Source organism: Ceratotherium simum, chromosome 32 (genome assembly GCF_057802395.1).
Source record: "Ceratotherium simum simum isolate JZ-2026a chromosome 32, ASM5780239v1, whole genome shotgun sequence".
Taxonomy (NCBI): domain Eukaryota; kingdom Metazoa; phylum Chordata; class Mammalia; order Perissodactyla; family Rhinocerotidae; genus Ceratotherium; species Ceratotherium simum.
The window spans coordinates 29,186,881-29,205,299 of NC_141931.1; the positions used below are offsets into that span (position 1 = coordinate 29,186,881).

At 37.3% G+C, this 18,419-nt stretch overlaps 1 pseudogene; it reads left to right on the forward strand.

Moving 5' to 3' along the window:
* Positions 1 to 6,781: 6,781 nt before the first annotated feature.
* LOC101407146 (aldo-keto reductase family 1 member C23-like protein) lies at positions 6,782 to 18,172 on the forward strand (annotated as a pseudogene).
* Positions 18,173 to 18,419: the final 247 nt, after the last annotated feature.

The window sequence follows — 18,419 nt, forward strand, 5'->3', positions numbered from 1 at the left end:
TAATGAAGAAACTGATGGCTTCATAAAATGGCTAACAAAAGATCAAAAATTAATTACATAGGATTAAGTAAATTGATGAGAATGATTATGAAATGTATGACTTTTCATTTAAAATATTGCTGACTTTTTTAATGTTTTCTTTTTCCAGATTTAAGGACATCTTTTTGTCTTTTCTCTTAAGTTAACTATTACTTATAGCAAGTTGTAAGCAGAAGTGAAGCATTTATCTTTTTCTCCATACTTGTTCCCTCCAGAACTTGAAAATTATCAGTAAGAATTCTTATTTTCATGGCGATATAGTTATTTGCATAAGTTCCATATGAATCTGTTCATATTATCAGGACACAATTGGAAAAACTGGTTATATTTGACAGGAATGTCATATGAGAGAAACATGCACAGATTCACATATGACCATACAGCTTTAAGGAACAAGGACTGACCTTATGGAACAAATAAAGCCGCTTGGAACTTTGCTTAGTTGGTGCAGGCTGTGTGCCTCTGACCTTGGCACTGCAATGAGAATGACAGAGCAGCTTCCCACTATTTACCCCAAAGCCACAACTGTTCTCTTGCAGAGGTTGCAGTTCAGGAAACTGAAATTATTTCTTCATCTTCATTAAAGCTATAATCATAAATTCTGCCTACTCTATTCTATAAGAAATTATACCTAATACTGTTCTATTCTCACTCTTGCAGATAGTTAACTGATATTAATTATTTATAAGATAGTCCTGAAATATCCTCCTGTCTATATTTAATGTTGGAAACTGACTTATCAGTGTTGCTAACCAGTAGAAAATTTGCTCTACTCACACTATATTTCCACAGAAAATGAAGAGATTAGAGACTTTGATCTTTCTTTATCATCAAAAATTAATTGAAAAAAACTACCATCCCTTCACAAAGCATGGAAAACTGACTGAGACTCAGGTCTGTGAAGGAGTAGAGATAAATTAATAATCATACTTTCATATTAATCAACACTATAATAAGTATTGTGCTCACCACATTAGGAACTCTTCCCAACCAGTGCTTCCTTTCTGTGTTTATTCAGAAGCTAAAACTCAGAATGCAGATTTACTGGACCAAAGGTTAAAACAGGGAAATTTCAGACAGTAGCCAACTGCATAGTGGACATTAAATTCCTTGTAAACAGTGGAGTAGGTAACCCCAAACCACTGCTAGCACCTTTATAATTCCCTTGAGTGTGGCTGGGTATTAAAGTTTAACAACATTATGACAGGACACCTGCCATTTGAATGAGTGACTTCAGTGGGAAAGATGTTAGAAGAGTTGAATTATTGGCTGATTATGGAAGAAAATTCAGCAGGTGAAATTCAAATAACATCCACAATCAAAGAGAGCGCAAGAGAAGGTAGGGCTGTGAAATACAAACTAGTATATTCTTGATCCCAGTGTCATCAATTTGTGGTCTCTATGATTGAGACCCCATGAGGCAAATCCTGAAATTCCCCAGTTTGATGTAGTCACTGGGGCCACCCTATTCTGGACAACTTCCTCACTGATCATAAATGATCCTTGGAACCTCTAACCTGCTGGTTTTCAATAGGGTCATTACATGTGGGTGCAGGAGACCCAGTGTGAGAAGAGAGGAGCTACACCTGGCTGTTGGGATATATAAGGAATCCATTGAATGTGTAAATCACTTTATTTATTATTGACATCCTAAGATGAAGTCCTTCATTTATGAAAATGATTGCCTTTTCATATATTTGCATCTTCTTTAATTTCCTTAAATAAGCTTTTTTTCCCCCCAAAGTCCAAGTGCATAGTTGTGTATCCTATTTGTAGGTCTTTCTAGGTCTTCTGTGTGGAACACCACCTCAGCATGGCTTCACGAGTGCTGCTCAGGTCCCTGCCCAGGATCTGAACTGGTCAACCCTGGACCACCGAAGCAGAGCGTGTGAACCCAACCACTATGCCACCAGGCCAGCCCCTCCTTAAATTAATTTTTAATTTTCATTATACAAGTCTTTTTCCTCCTTGATTGAGTTATGCCTAAGTATTTTATTCTTTTTCATGCTCTAGTAAATGGAATTGTTTTTCAGATTTCCCTCTCACATTGTTCATTGTTAGTGTATAGAAATGTAATTAATGTTTCTGTAGTGATTTTGTATCTGGCACCTTTATTGAAATTATTTACTGGTTTCTAATATTGTTGTTTAATCTTTAGGGTTTTCTACATATAAGATGATGTCATCTTGGAACAGATAATTTTGCTTCTTCCTTCCCTTTTGTATGCACATTATTTATTTTTGTTTTCCTATTCTTATATCTGGAACTTCCAATTCTACCCTAACTATGAGTGGCAAAATTAGGCAAATTTTTCATATTTTTGATCATAAGGAGAATTGCTTTCAGTCTTTCACCTTCAAGTGTAATATTAGTTGTTGGTTTTACATATATGGGCATCATTATGTTGAGGAAGATTCCTTCTCTTTCTAGTTTATTGAGTGGTGTTTATTATGATAGAGTGTTGACGTTTGTCAAATGCTTTTTCCACATCAACTGATATGATCATGTGGTTTTTCTTTCATCCAATTAATTAAGTGTATTGCATTTATTAATTTATGTATGTTCAACAATTCTTGCATTCCAGGAGTAAATCCCATTTGGTCACAGTGTAAAATTTTTAGCATGCTCCTCAATTCAGTTTTCTAGTATGATATTTTGAGGATTTTTAATTCCCAAACAATATAGAATATTTGTTTTTAGTGATTTTCTCATAGTATCTTTGTCTGGCTTTGTATCAAGGTAATGCTGGCCTCATAAAATGAGTTAGAATGTCTTCTCTCCTCTTCAGTTTTTTGCAGGAGTCAAAAATTATATCTATTCATTCTTTAAAGACCTGGTGGAATTCACTAGTGAAGCAGTCAGGTCCTGGGCTTTTCTTTTTTGGGAGGTTTTTAGTTACTAATTCAATATCCTTAATAGTTATATGTCTACTCAGGTTTCGTATTTCTTCATGATTCAGTCTTTTAGGTTATGTCTTTCTTGGACCTTTCCATTTCTTAAGGATTTCTCAATTTGTTGGCATACAGTAGTTCCCAGTAGTTTCTTTTCTATTTCCTTATTGATGTTCTGTCTGGTTGTTTTATTCATTACTGAAAGTGAGGTGTCGATATTTTTAACTAGCTTTATAATGGTGTCCATTTCTTCCTTCAACTCTGTCAAAGTGGTTTTCGCACATTTTGGAGCCCTGATGTTTAGTACATACATGTTTATAATTGCTATACATTCTTGGTGAATTGACCTTTTTATCAATATATAATATCATTTTTGTCTCATCACAATTTTCATCTTAAATTTTTGTTTTTTTAATCTGTTACTGGTATACCCAGACAAGATCTCTTTTGGTTACTATACACATAGAATGTCTTTTCCCTTTAAAACTATTTGTGCCCTTAGATTCAGAGTGAGTCTCTGATAGAGAACATATACTTGATTCCATTTTTTTAATCCATCCTACCAATCTATATCTTTTGATTGGGGGAGTTTATTTACATTTAAAGTAATTAGCAATTGGGAAAGACATGAATATATTTTTTTCTATACAACTTAAGTCTCTTATTTCCTCCATTAATACTGTCACTTGTGTTTAGATATTTTTGATAGTGACATGTTTTTCTGTCTTTTACATTTTCAATTGTATACATTGTATTGTTACCTTCTTTGTGGTTAACATGGGGATTACGGGTAACATTGTGAAGTTATAGCAATCTATTCTGAATTGATACCAATTTAACTGCAATGCCATACAAAAACTCTCCTCCTATACAGCTCTTTTCCCCTCTCCCAATTAATGTTATTGATTTCACTAATTTCATCTTTATACATTGTGTACATATTGACACAAATGCATAATTATTTTATGCTTTCATTTTTTAAATCTTGAAGAAATAAAAAGTAGAGTTACAAACTAAAATTATGACAGTACATGATTTTATGTTTACCCATATATTTACCTTTATTTTAGGTCTTTATATCTTCATATGGCTTTGAGTTACTGTCTAGTGTCCTTTCATTGAACTTAATGACTCCCTTTATGTTTCTCATAGGGCGATTCTAATGGTAATGAACTATTTCAGCTTTCGTTTATCTGAGATTACCTTTTTATTGCCTCATTTTTGAAGCACATTTTTACTTGATATAGACTTCTTGGTTGACAGGTGTTTTCTTTTTTTCTTTCAACACTTTAAATATGTCATCTGACTTCCGAATGTCCTCCAAGGTTTCTGATGAGAAATCTATTGATAGTCTTATCCAGGGTCCCTTGTATTTGATACGTCAGGTGTCCCTTGCTGCCTCAAGATAGTCTCTTGTATTCGTTTTTCAACAGTTTGGATATAATGTATATGGGCGTGGATATCTTTGAGTTTGTAATAACTAAAACTTTTTGAGCTTCTTGAATTTGTTGATTTTTCACATCTTACATTCAGTTTGGGTAGTATTTGTTCATTATTTCTTCAAATAATCTCTCTGTACCATTCTTTCATTCTTCTCATTCTGGGACTCTGAGAATGTGTATATAGTTCACATGATAGCGTCCTATAAGTCCTTTAGGGTCTGTTCACATTTCTTCACTATTTTCTTTCTGTTCTTTACGCTCCATAGTTTCTATATATTTTATGACGTCATCATTTCGTTAATATATGATTTACCTTATTTCCCTTAGTTTTTTGTCAAATTTTTTCTTTAGAAATTTCAACAAATATAAGATCATTGTTTTGAAACTCTTTGTCTACTAGTTCTTATGCTTGTGCTTGTTCAGGAACAGTTTCTGCCAATTTATTTCCTTCTTTTAGATGATTGATGTACTCTTCTTTGTTTCTTTGTGTGTTTGTGTGTGTGTGTGTGTGTGTGTGTGATGTGTTTAATTGGGCTTCTGAAATAAAACATCCACCTCTCCCAATCTTTGCAGATTTATTCTCTGTCCTGACAATCCTTCACTTATTAGCTTGGCATGCTCCTAGTCTTAGGATCAGCCCAACACGAAAGCTGAAGGCCTAAACTATTGTTTCCTGAGCATGCATCTTGCCTGGCCTATGTGAAGATTTTTATATTCCCCTGGTTGCTTTTTTCCCCCACAAAGCCCCAGTGCATAGTTGTATATCCTAGTTGTACGTCTTTCTAGCTCTTCTATGTGGGATACCACCTCAGCATGGCTTCATGAGCATTGCATAGATTTATGCCTGGGATCCGAAGAGGTGAACCCTGGGCTGTTGAAGAAGAGTGCGAGAACTCAACCACTATGCCGCCGGGATGGTGTCCACCTCCCACCTCTCCACTGGCTGCTTTTTGAATGGCTTAGTATCCTTCAAATTTATACCCCATCTCCTCATCAAGGCTTAAATGGTCTATTCTGTGTCTCCAGCCTTATTCTCTTATCCCTGGCCTCTGTGCATCTATACCCCCCTGAAGCTGTAATGAGTCATTCTAGCTGCTTTTTGGTTCGATCTTAGAGTTAGGTGAAACAAACAGCGGTCTTTCAGGCAGTCTCTGAATATCTTACAACATTGCAAATGAGATCTTCTATGATCATTCCGATTTGAAAGCGGTAACTGGAAACTGGACTGATGTCTCTTACAAACCAAGCCTGCACTGTGCCAAGCAGGAGTAGGGGCAAAGGTGATTAAAAACATGATGAAATTTCCTACCACTTTGAATCTGGCTTTTTCCTGAGTGTTCACTTTGTCGGTGTAGACCTTTGTTTGACTGTTTTCCAGAGCTCCTATAAGGTTATTTCAGCCGGTTTGTGCTTGCTTTCTTACGTTCCCATGAGAGAACTCAGAGCTTCCTAGTTCACCGTTTTGCTGATATCATTCTATGTGTTCAATTTTAAATGGATACATCGTAATCCACTGTATCAATGCGTCATAATTTCTCTAAGTCCTCCCAAGTTTATTGAAATTTATGTTGTTTCCAAGTTTTTCTTCATGAATACTTTTGAGTAAGATAATAAATTATATAAAATATTCATCAGTTTTTTTGTAGTTACATCATGATAGTTTTCTAAAAGTTATATAAATGCATGAAAGATATATTCAGAGATTCTCTTTGCATGCTGCAAATGAAATCCAAAAACTCTTAACAATTAACTTTCCAAGAATCACCTTGCCAGAATGTCTTTCTGTGGCACTTTTTTAGGATTGCCCGCTTTTAGGACTGAATATTCTTTTTATAAAGCAACGAAAAAGGAAAAAAAATAATTTTGCTTATGGGAAAGATAGAAAGGCAAATTTTCTTTCAATTTCCAATTTTAATATTTTATTGAAGGTCAACTTTTTGAAAAATCTTTATTAACTATTCCTGTAAATTATGTTTGTGTGTGTGTGTTCCGTAAGATAATTAATTGTGTCAAATGATGTATGATCAAGAAGGGGCATTATCATGGCAAAGATAAAGAAGAGATTGGTATTTGGAGGTTTCTAGTCTAGCATATGGTCAATAATTGTTCAGTAAATCTCTTATGATAATTTACTAATGTATGTGGATCCTGAATAAAAGTTACTCGTGCAAGAATTTAATGATTTCTTTAACACTATATTCATTAAGCTTACTTTTTGATAAAAACAAACAAACAAGGTAACTGGTTCTAATTCTCTTCTCACTTCATGGGTTACTGCTTTAACCTTGATCCTCCTGTAATCCATTTGCTAACAGCTGGACAATGGCCCTGGATGTTATTTTCCTGTTTTTCACATAACCTGTGAAGGTGGAAGAATAAAACAGAATGTGCTTAGAGGAGCATCAAGCAATGGATCCCAAATGTTGGTGTGTGGAACTAAATGATGGCTACTTCATTCCTGTACTGGGATTTGGCACCTATGCACCTGAAGAGGTAAGAATAGTGGTCTTGCGTTGAGGATTCTAAAAATATAGACCTAGCACAAGTGGAAGCTTGTCTGGTATGTCAAGTAATTGAGTTCCTGTGTGACTCTGCAGGGTGCACTTTCTTCTCATAACATGGTAGAACCATTTATTATACAAAGAGATAAATTAGCCAGTGTTCACTCTCCATCAGGGTATGATTGTGTTGTCACCCACAGATTATTCTTAGTGTTCCTCTTGGTTTCCATTTATTTCCCAAGTTGGCAAAAGAGATGAAACTCAGCAGTCAAGAGCACTGACTATCAGCTGCCTTGCCTTGAGGGTGATTGCATGGCAGTCATTTCTCTGTCTATTTCAGCAATTCAAGAAATCTTTCCTCCTACCAAGAAGACATGATCCAAGGAAATATTCATGGTAAAAAGTCCTAAAGGAAAGGTGAATGACAAAGGATGAGAGAGTTATTGTTCTGCTGTGCAGTAGCCTGCTGAGTGCCAGGCAATAAATAATCCACCAGTAGTTTCCCTTGTAATTCTCCTACTGCTTGGAAATTCATCCCAAATGGAAAATATAATATCGTTTGAAGGAATAAGCTACAGTCTTTCAGGACAAGGTTTCAATTCTTTTTCCTTGTTAATGTACTATTAATTGAAGCAAATGGGTAGAGTTGGACCTTCAATATAAGAGGGAGCAAATAGAACATGTCACTAGACTGGAAGCCAGAAGTTTGTCTTCCAATTTTGTCCTTAGACTATTTAGTTGTATGACAAGGGACTAGCACTTAAAAGTTGAGTCTCACTTCTCAGCTGTAAAGCAGAAGGAAATAGTCAAAGAGATGTCTTGGAGACAGATGACAGGACTTGCTTACTTTGCAGTGAAAAGTGGGACAAAGAAGAGGGACGGGTCAAGGATACCACTGAAGCTTCAGCTTCCGTAAAACTCTGATTGCCTCTCCATCTAAGGAAAGAGCATGACCAGCAGAGGGCAGTTAGCCCAAGTATCTAGTTCATAGCAACATCATTGAATAAAGAAATCTTCTCAAATACTTACAAAGAAATGGAATATTATTGAGCCTTATAACAGAAGAAAATACTGCCACTTGCAAATCTGTAGAACATTATGCTAAGTGAAATAAGCCAGACAGAAATACAAATACTGCATGATCCAATTTATATATGGAATCTAAAAAATCAAACTCGTAGAAGCAGAGAGCAGAGGAGTGCTGACCAAGGCTGGACATGTGGTGGGAAAAATGGAGAAATGTTGGTCAAATAATGCAAACTTTTAATTATATAATAAATAAGTTCTGGGGAACTAATATACAGCATGATAACTATAGTTAATAAAGATGTACTATATTCTTGAGATTTGCACAGACAGGATATCTTAAGTGTTCTCACCACCCACACAAGAAACTTAACTATGTGATGTGATAGATATGTTAAATAATTTCATTGTGGTAGTCATTTCACAATGTAAACATAAATGAAAATGTCACATTGTATAAATTAAATATATAGTTGTCAAATTTATGTACAATTTTTATTTAGCATGTTTTGTGTTACTCCACTGATAGAGGACTCTTGACGCTATCAGCTTGTTTCCTTAGATTTTGTTCCCTGTACCTTTTCCCTTTGTTTATTTTTCTTTGTAACCTCTCACACTGCAAGTCATATCCGTGACTACAACTATATACTGAGTTTTGTGAGTTCTTTCAGCAAAACACTGACCCTGGGGGTCGTCTTGGAAACCTTCGATGCTAGCAATCAACCAGTGAATGCCTGGGGTTGAGGGGGTTCCTGGGATGCCCAACTTTTATTACTTACCAGGAAAGACCTAGGTAAACTTCCATGGGTTCATCACCGCACATACAGAACCAACCTAACATAAGAAGAAAATCTGATGCTTGGGAAGGTCAAAATTGTGCCTTAGCTATCTCTCAATCATGTGGATATACAACTTTTACCTTTGGTTGCCCTTCTGGGTTCCTAGGAGCAAAACTTTGGAGGTCACCATTTAGCTATAAATGCTGAGTTCTGCCATATTGATTCTGCTCATTTGTAAATAATGACAATGAGGTTGGACCTGCCATTTGAAGCAAAATTGAACATGGCACTGTGAAGAGAGGACATATTCTACACTTCAAAGGTTCTGTGACTGTGGTGTGTGTGTATGAACACAGGTGAATGTAATGGTGGAGATGACAATTATATGATAAGACCAGTAGTTCTTTGGTGAATTGTGCTTATTGATTCAACTTTTTTCTCACGTATTCATGTATTAAATCTCATGTCAAAAATGATGGCTTTCTCATCATTCCTTTGTTCAAATTTTATGATTTTAAAGTGAAATTATTTTACTTTTCTAAGTCTCAGACCATAACAGTATGATTTAGCATGGAATATTGAATCAGACAGAACTGTGATCAGATTATTGTTTTCTTTATCATCTGGATGACTTACTAAAATTTCATAACATTCTGAATCTCAATTCTCACCTCTGTGGAGAGAGAGAGCATCCATTTCACCATTTCTAACTTTGCACTAAATGGGATGACAAGCAGTTGGCTCTGGGAATTCAGGGGCTGAGTATTTTGAGGGTGGATTATCATTATTATTATTTGGGTTACTTAACAGGAATGCTTACCATGGACTTTAAATACTTTCCATGCATTATCTTTAACTCCTCAATGACTCTCACAGGTAAACTATTACTCTTCTTATTTATTGCATACGTAAAATCTAAGCAAGGCTACCCTTCCTAACACTCATTGGCTGCATCAACCAGAGTCACTCTGCTCTTTGTTAGAGACTCCTGATAAGCAGTGGGCACAGGAGGAAAGGACAAGTTACATGACTACTTCATAGCAGCTTTGCTGTAGGTTTCTGGGGCTGGAAGTATTTGCCAAAGAATTTGCCAAAAGTTTCCATCATTAAAGCCTTTTGTCATATCAGAAGCCACAGTTATTCCAAGTGTTAGATATTTAGAAAGAAAGTCTTATGGAACATAATTTACAGTGGAGACAAAATTGTGTATCTCACCAATGTATTCTTCACACATCCACATGATCTAAAGCAATGCGCTTAAAGTGTCAAACTCTGGTCACGGTGAGGTAGGGGCAGCTTTGGAGTTGCTTGAGTGAGATTGGTCCCATAAATGATGAAGATCAATATGCTCCATATTGGTAGAGCTATGACATGAAATATCAATAGCTAATAATTCTCAGACAGGGCCAGATTGTTTGCAATGACATAATTTTCTATTATAGCTTAAGCATAGGGTATGTCTCACCTATCTTATATCCAACTTTTATTACTATGTTAAAGACAGAAAAGGAACACAGAAAATAGAACAAATAGACAATATTACAGGGGATCCTTTAATGATAAATCCAACTCTCTCTAGCCCTTACTGGTAATGCTGTCTGAGGACTGTTTAAAGAGATAGGAAACTCATACACAGAATGTGACCTGTCTCAGTAAAGATAAATTGCTTCTTCCATATCCAGTTAGGTGGAGAATTTAATATAGTCAACTCGCTACCTAGGGGCTGCCTTGTCTCCTCAAGGAATGGTTCTTTACCAAGTTTCAGTGTCAGTCTCTGCTGCTGCTGACAGGTTACCCATCTCAAAATAGTGGGAGCTTAAACAGCCTTCGTGAGAAGTAGCCCATACAGTTGGCCCATGTACAGTCTTAATCCCTTCCCCCATGGCTATTCCATTCATGGGCCCATTGTCTAGGTACTGGAGTGGTCAGGCATGCAGGCTAAGTAGCACTCAGTGAACATGACATTTTCTTTACCTAATTATCAACAGCCACTCCTGAAGACTCTGGTCATCATAGAAACTCCCAGGCAGAGTCATAGGTGCTAGCAGTTAGAAGTCTGCATCAGTGAACATGGATATGTTGAGTGCCAAGCAGATATATGTAGAGTGACAACTGTGTCAAAATAATGAACTCCATATAGTAAGTTTGTCATTAAATCTTCCTCACAAACTTATTGAAAATTAACTATTATTCTCCCTTTAATCCAGTTGGCATACTTTATGTTTTACGTTTTTTTCAGCTTTTTGAGGTAAAATTGAGAAATAAAATTCTGAGATGATTAAACTGTATGACGTGATGATTTGGTACATGTATGCATTGTGAAAAGATTCCCCACATCAAGTTTAGCACATCTATCTGTTCATGTATTTACTTTTTTTTTCAGGTGTGAAATTTTAATTCTATTCTCTTAGCAAACTTCAATCATACAATACAGTGTTATCAACTATATTCACCATGTTATACATTGGATGCTCAGAACTTATTTGTTTTATAACTGAAAGTTTCTACCATTTTACCAATGTCTCCCCTTTTCCCCCAACCTCTAGTCCCTGGCAACCGCTTTTCTACTCTCTGTTCCTATGAACTCGAATTATTTTCAATTCCACCATGCAGTGTTTGTCTTTCTCTGTCTGGCTTATTTCCCTTAATTTAATACCCTCCAGCTTCATCCATGTTCTTGCTAATGACAAGCTTTCATTCTTTTCGAAAGCTGAATAATATTCAATTGTATATACATACCACATACTTTTTATCCATTCATCCACCTACAGGCACAGAGGTTGTTTTCATACTTTGACTATTTGGAATAATACTGAAATGAACATGGCAGTATACATATCTCTTTAAGACAAAGATTTTGTTTCCTGTAGAAAAATACTCAGAAGTGGAATTGCTGGATCATATGGCAATTCTATCTTTAATTTCTTGAGGCAGCTCCACACTGTTTTCCTCAGAGGCTGCACTAATTTACATTCCCGCCAACAGTGCACAGGGGTTCCCTCTTCTCCCTATCCTTGCTAACATTTATTATCTCTTGTCTTTTTGATAACGATCTTCCTAACAGGTTGAAGGAAGTAAATTATATTAAAAATTTAAAAGTTACTACCTTAGAGACAGGCACCTCCACGCCCTAAGGATTCCTGGTATAGGAGGGAACGTTTATCAATCCTGACTGACTCTATTCATGAAAGACCCACCCTAAACTGTTCGGGGAAGAATTGAGAACAAGAGAGTGCTCCAGAGGGATAAGTTTGGGAGGGTCGGGGTGGAGGGGGTCCAGATGGGGACGCGTGTGTGTAACCTGATAATCGCTTCGCGCCATAGCAATTCGCGCCATAAAATGTAACTGTTTAAATGTTTTAAATTAGCCAATCATGTAGACCCACGCCAACCTTTTCCCGCTTTGTGCTTCCAAACCCTATATAAGAATTTGCCCTTTAAGGTCCGGGGTCGACTCCTCTGTCTCCTGCGAGAGACACGTGTCGGCCCGGAGCTCCGCTTAATAAAACTCTTACCTCTTGCGTTTGCATCAAGCTCGGTCTTCTGTGTCTGTGGGTCCGCGCCTTCCCGAGGGTGGAGTTGGGGTTCCCTTTTTGGGATCCTACAAGGTGAGAGGTAATATCTCATGCTTTTGCTTTGCATTTACCTAGTGATGTTGAGCACCTTTCTAGGTATCCATTGACCATTCGTATGTCTTCTTTGGAAAAATGTCTATTCAGACCTTTTGCCCATATTTAAATTGTGTTATGTATTTTCTTGCTATTGAGTTGTATGAGTTTCTTGTATATTTATAATATTAACCTCTTATCAGATGTGTGGTTTGCAAATATTTTCTCCCATTCTACAGTTTGTCATTTAATTTTGTTGATGGTTTTCTTTGCTGTTCAGAAATTGGATTTTGATGTAGTCCCACCTGTTTATTTTTTATTTTGCTTTTGCTTTTGCTTTTGTGTCAAATGCAAAATATGATTGTCAAGAACCAAGTCAACGAGCTTACCACTACATTTTCTTTTAGGAAATTTAAGCAGGTCTCTTTTGTTAATGGTTAATTCCCCAGGGCTTCTGAATCTAGTACAACATCAGGCACACAGGAGGAACCTTATAAATACTTGTTGCATAAATTTTGAATGAGAGCTCCTGGGAAATGAAGGATGAAAAAAAATCACAAATGACTTTAAGACTTGAGTTTGGTGGAAACTAGATGGAGGATGGGTATTATAGACTCATTTCCAATTCTGAGCCAAAAATTGATGCTGTAGTCTATATCTATATATATCTTTATATATATATATATATATATCTTTATAGCTATATCTATATCTACATATAAATCTATATCTATCTACATCTATATCTTTCAAAGTGTTCTCCAACTGTTAGAAGTTTTCCTGTAGTTACTTCCTTACAGTAAATTCTTTATTGACTGAGACTTCATTTTCCATGTTCCATGGTAAATCCAGAATTCATTTCAGATTAGAGGTTATATTGGAATATATTCTATTCTCCTCCAGGGACAAGTTTGTTACCAACACTTGTACCATTAAACATGGTAACAGGAGACGTGGAGAAACAGCTGGTGAAAATGCTATGAGGGAAATAGATTGCTTCTCTTTGAGTTGGGTGGACTACCAACTCTCCTTATTGCTATTTTATAGGTTCCTAAGAGCAAGACTGGAGAGAACACCAAAGTAGCTACTAATGTAGATTTCCATCATGTGGACTCAGCACACCTCTATGAAAATGAGGAGGAAATTGGCAAGTCCCTCTGAAAGAAGATGGTGGATTCTACTTTGAAGAGAGAGGACATATTCTATACCACCAAGGTGCTGTGGGGAGAGTGACAAGAGATTGCTTTCAGATCAGATGTGATATTTTGAAAAAGAAAAAACACACTGGTTTTGATTTGAGTAATTTACTTCTCTCCTAACATTATAGAGGATCATCATAGAAAAATAGAAAACAAAAAAGGCTTGCTTTGCTCTTAAATGTGTTAAGGGCAGGGCCCACTTGCTCAGTCTCTCTGAACATCAGTCAGCATTCATATGTAAAACAAGAGTAATTATACTTTTCCTCCATATCTATTGTATAGACTGATGGAGCCACTATGGAGTGTGTCCACTCCTTTTATCCTTCAGCAGATTTGCTCAGGGCATATCTTAGTGAGATTGATGTATTATTCAGAAAAGGGAGCCAGAGTAGGTAATACTTTTTTCAATTCAGCATTGAGTTTACTGAAGTGTCTAAAATTTTCTTAGGTGACAATCCTGCTTCCAATGTCAAGAGAGCTGACGTCTCTAGAGAATGATCCGTTGTATGTGGACATGAGTGATAATGTGGTCTTAGAGTGTGGGTCTCTCAGCAGAGCTATTTCCAGGCATTTATTATATGGGACAGTAGGTTCCATTTGCCTGATATTTCTTGACTCTCCTTCCAGAGACGACTTTTCTCGTCCTTGAAACACTTGGGTTGCTTTTCCTGGGCCATCTCAGTTTTATTCACAGTTTTCCTAGAGTCATTCAATAAATCTCAGTATCCCATTAAGGAGCTCATATATACTAAGTCTTGTAAATTTAGCCACACCACCTCTTATTTTTAGACCACGACAGTGGTTTGTTACCCACTTCTCAATCTTTTAACTATCAGTTTTATTTTTGGCCCCCAAATGTGGGAAATCATAAGCCATCTTTTATTTCTTTTGGTCACTGCATCTTTGGACTATTTTCCTTCGACCAGCATTGGTTCAACTAGCCCTGGAAAGATCACTGTAGAAACTTGAAGTGGACTCCATAGATGTCTTCATCCTTCATGTGCCGATCACTATAAAGGTCAACTTCTGCCTTCCTTCCTATGCGCAGGAGTATTTAATCACTGCTGTTGCACCTCCGTTCTCTCATTCCAGCTTGGTTTTCTGGGGTTTTACTGAGAGAGGTAGGTTTGAGTGTAGTGGATAGAATTGCTAAACCATCTATGAGTCTCCTTGACAGTTGTTTCACTTCACCATCAAGATTTTTTTATCCTCATGACATAGCCTTCAGAAGGATTAAAAGTCAATGATCTCACTGCCTCCACCTCAAAGAGACGAAGACACCACTTAACATGTCTAAGTCATATGTTTCTGTCTGTAGTCTCTTGGTGATAAGGGTCCTCAGGAATGTTGAGTTACAACAGACTGCAGACATACAATGGGAAATTCCCACCTCTTGAGAGTAAAAGTCTCTCTCACATGAACCTCTCAGTTCCAATCAAGAGTAAGGTACAATGGGATTGTCCATATTATACAACTGGGCTCCTCTGGGCTATGCTGATGATCCAATCTCGTGTCACAGTGGACGTTCGCTGAGCACTCCTGGAATCCTCAGTACCTCTGAGTTGAGTAAGCATAAACTGCAGATAAAACATATTGCTCAATCATAAAGGATAGTCCTGTCATCCAAACCAATCTATCCCTGGGAAACAAAATCATTTCCAACTGTAGGAGAATTCATTCTTAGTGAAGTTCAAGGGTGAGTGTGGATAGGAGGGTGGAGGTAATTGAGGGAGATGCACTTTGCTACAGTCTCTCAGGTGCTGCTGATCTTCCTTCCTCCCATGTCTTCTCCTACACAACACACCCACCCCCCACACACACACAAACACAAACACTCAGATTAGTTCCTTGAAGGTTTTGTCACCATGGTCCCTGGGCACCAGGAAGGTGATTTAAAAAAAAAAAAGAACCCTCTTCATCCTCTATCCTCTGTATTCCAGCCTGGGGAGGAGCTTGTGGCAAAGGATGACAGCGGGAAAATTATTTTAGATACAGTGGACTTTCGTAACACATGGGAGGTATGTACTGCCATTAACACATGTGCTGGGTGATAAGGTAGACATCACTGGAAGGGGAGTCAGAAGAAATGAGTTTTGCTCCATCAGCTGTCTGGCCTTGGCTATATTGCCACACTTCTCTGTACCATGGTGGTCTCATTTGTAAAGGAAGGGAGCTGAATGGGATGACCTCTAAGACCTATTCTCCATCTAAACTTCTATGGATCTAAGTAGGAGTTTCTTTGTCCTCTGAACGTGTTGATCCTGGGAGTCATATAAGGAAATCATCAGAGCAAATTCAAGAGGAGGTAGAGGTCCATCCCAGGACAGACAAACAGGCCCATGGAGGGAGGGAATGCTGTGTCCAACTTAGCAGAATGGTGGACTGTAGGAGAGCAAAACCTGCACTCATGTAGCCCTTCCCACCTCCTTTTTCATCATTCTAAGAAAGAAGAAGCAGCCAAACCCTCTACTAGCAAAATCTGAGAGTTTCTCTTTGCATTTAACTCTGACATCATTTGCTAAAGAACTATTAGATACTTAACAGCAAAATAGGCACATGGCAGGGAGCGAGGAGGTAAGGGGGAATTGAAAGGCATCTTCATGTCTATTTATCATCCTGGGTGTGCATGTAATAGAAGTAAGGAGACAAGGTCTGTGGGCATAGCAATAATGGACATTGTGAAATAATGTATTAAAGTGATAAAACAGGTTCAGTCAAATCGTGATATATGTGATAATATATTTCCAGTTTTTAAAACATTCAATGTCAAATGAAGGGGCCAAACTACACCAAAGGCTTACCATACATTTCCCTCATTCTCAGGCCCTGGATAAGTGTAAAGGTGCAGGATTAAGCAAGTCAGTTGGGGTGCCCCATTTCACATACATCACAAACAGCTGGAGATGATCCTGAACAAGCCAGGGTTCAAGTACAAGCCCGTTTGTAAACAGGTAAGCCTAGAGCTCACCAGGGCTTCCTTGTTTTCTGCACTTCATGCTGTCTTCCATAATTAACATTCCCCAAGTTTCTAACTTGACATCAACTGTGTAAAGATAGTTCCTTTTACTGCCATAAGAAATGACAAAGTAAGAACAGATTGAGTGGTTTGGGAAGAGAATTGGTTCAATTCTTCAGAGGTGGGTTCATGGTTCCTATGAGACATCCAAGCAGAGATGCTGAGTTGATAAATGGCAATACTGGTCTGGAGCTCAGGAAGGCAGTCAGGGCTAGATTTTGGAGTCATTGCTTTACGGTAATTAAACTCACAGAAGTGGATTTGCTCTTCTGGGAAAGTTCATAGAATGAACAGGAAGAGGGCAGGAAAGTCAACATTTAAGGGTCAGGGAAAGAGACACTGGTTAGGAGACTGAAGAGGAATTGCTGGACAGGGAGAGAGAAAATGAGGAGAGTGTGGTGTCAGGAAAGACAAAGAAGAGGAATGAACATGTTTGCGGGAGCCATAGGGTGGGTCCTGCTGAGTAGCAGCCAATCCAAACAGGGATGGAAACAGTTATTGGATTTAATGACATGGAGCTCATGGAAACATTGCAGGAGCAGTTACAGAGAGGAGAGAGAAAAGCCAGAGAGAAAAAGCAAAGGGGTGGAAAGGGAGGGAAATGGAGAAATCATAACAAAAAGAAATAATTTCTAAAAATAACACCCAATGCTGCCAATTTTCAAACACTGTGACATTGTAGAATTGAATAACCCCTTTGTAAAGCAGTTTGAAAGCAAGAGACCATTCAACTAACTATATTCTTTGTCTTAGTTATTTCTGTTCTAGGAATCCATTTGTAGAAAACAATTCAAAATATTTTAAAATTTTTGAATGAAATTTTTAAAATGTCCCTCCCTTTTTCCTTCTTCTACTCTTTCTCTTTCTTTTCTCTCCCTCTATCAATTTATTACTGAAGGAAACTGGGCCTTTTTTCCTTTCACTTTTCCCACACAATTGATGTTAGTCATTGATCGCAGTGATACAGTTTGGAATGTTACTTAGTCTTTGTACCCCTGGGAATTAGAGGTTCCATCTAAAGACTTGATAACATACATATGTCTTTGTGAATTCATGAATTTTATCAAATATGATGTTCTCCCATCCAATATGGTTACTATTCTTATTGATGATCAATTTGCCGCCATTTTATTGCCTCTTCAAGTGAGCTCCTGAGTGCTTTGACACCTCTCATTGTCTTTCCTATCTCCTTCACTTTCTAGAGTGTAAGATGTTCTAGGCTTAGTTTGTAGATTTTTTGCCCAGATCTGGAATCAGCCATTTTTCTAAGGAATCTTGGTTTCCTTCAGTAGGAAATGGCATTTACAGGCCAAAATCTCCTGTATGAGTCTTTAGTCATTTTAAACACTAATAAAAATATAAGAAGATAATTATTTGATCATTTCTGAAAACCAACAGCATTTGAAGGTATTTCAGAAGGTGCATGGGAAAAAGTACCCATCTAAAACCTATAGTATATATATTAATTTAGTATTAGATATTCCTTCAAAGGACTTTTCAAATTTACATGTTATTGGCTCAAGTATTCTGATACCTTTTGGTCTTGGCAACTTCCAGGTGGAATGTCACCCTTACTTCAACCAGAGTAAACTGCTGGAGTTCTGCAAGTCCAAGGACATTGTTGTAGTTGCCTACGGTGCTCTGAGTTCCCATAGAGACCCAAACTGGTAATGAGAATATCAGGATGAACCTATTTCAGCAACTGTATTGGTGAAGAAACCCTTTTTTAAATTAAGTTTTAATATTTTATTATGGAAAGTTTCAACCATAAAACACTGAACATGATAGTGTAGTGATCGATGGATGAATGGATAAAGTAGATATGGTATATATACACAATGGACTACTACTCAGTGATGAAAAAGATGAAATCTTGCTATTTGCAACAACATGGATGGGCCTTGAGGACATTATGCTA